The sequence below is a fragment of the Mandrillus leucophaeus genome, unplaced genomic scaffold (assembly GCF_000951045.1).
Source record: "Mandrillus leucophaeus isolate KB7577 unplaced genomic scaffold, Mleu.le_1.0 Scaffold11101, whole genome shotgun sequence".
NCBI classification, from domain to species: domain Eukaryota; kingdom Metazoa; phylum Chordata; class Mammalia; order Primates; family Cercopithecidae; genus Mandrillus; species Mandrillus leucophaeus.
The window spans coordinates 1-1,122 of NW_012099324.1; the positions used below are offsets into that span (position 1 = coordinate 1).

A 1,122-nucleotide genomic window follows, 5' to 3' on the forward strand; every position below is an offset into this window, starting at 1 on the left:
TTTTATTGAGTCCAGGCATTCCGGCCATTCCAGGCATGTCCCCTCCCATTCCAGGCATTCCTCCAGGAAAATTACCAGGCATTCTCCCAGGAAAGACACCTGGGAAAGATCCATACTGAGCTCCTGACTGTCGTCTGGCTTCTTTCTCCCTCCGGGCTCTCTCATGTTCTTCTCCAGCCTTCTTAACTCGTTCTATTCTTTCTTCGATCTCTCGCTCTTCACGTTTTTGCTCATACTTTCTCTGATGTTCTGCAATTTTCTGTGCCCCTGTTGAACTTCTTTCAGCATTGCACTAGCATCTTCATCATAATCCAATTAACAGACAAGGGCAAGATCATGGGCTGCTTCTTCTCAGTGGCCTAGAAGTCTGTGTACTTTCCCTCGCCATTTGCAAGGCTGAGCTGAATCAGGATTTATTTCAATGGCTCTGTCACAGTCTCGGATGGCAGCATTTGACAAAGACACTGGCCCTATTGGCATACAAGATGGCCAAGCAAAGATTCAGCTTGATGGCATCCATGAATAAGGCAATGGCTTTCTGCAGTTCACCATCATTTAGGGCTTCAATAGCAGCCACTTTCTTTCTTATCGTTTGCCTGATCCATCATCTCCTGTGTTAATGTCTGCATTTTCATCTCCCATTTCTTGAGGGGCATCAGTGTCTGGTTTAATCACACCTTCATTTTCAATTTCTAGATCACTTTCCTCACTTGATGTTTCATCTGCCTTTAAGTCTTCCTCCACCTTCTTACTATCAAGTTTTTCTTCCTTGGTATTTTTCTTCTGATTTAGCTTTCTGAGTAGCAGGTGGTACTTGACCCCCCATGCTCGCCATCCACTCCTTCAGGAAGCACATTTCCTCAGTGTGCAGGATGCTTGGATCCTACTTACACATTTTCACAAGGCCCGAAGCTCGCTCACTTTGTGGCGGTCCGTGGTGGGGAGGCGGTGGGCGAAGCTGAGGGCCTGCTGCCCAGTTCCAGGCCCAGGTGCTGGCTAGGCATGACTGTGCAGAAGGGGGCGGCTAGCTCTCTATTTTTTTTTTTTTTTTTTGAGACAGAGTCTCGCTCTGTCGCCCAGGCTGGAGTGCAGTGGCGCGATCTCTGCTCACTGCAAGCTCCG

General features: G+C 48.0%; 1 pseudogene; it reads right to left on the reverse strand.

Annotated features, from left to right (window-relative positions):
• Nucleotides 1–4: 4 nt before the first annotated feature.
• LOC105549240 lies at nucleotides 5–996 on the reverse strand (annotated as a pseudogene).
• Between the last annotated feature and the right edge of the window lie 126 nt (nucleotides 997–1,122).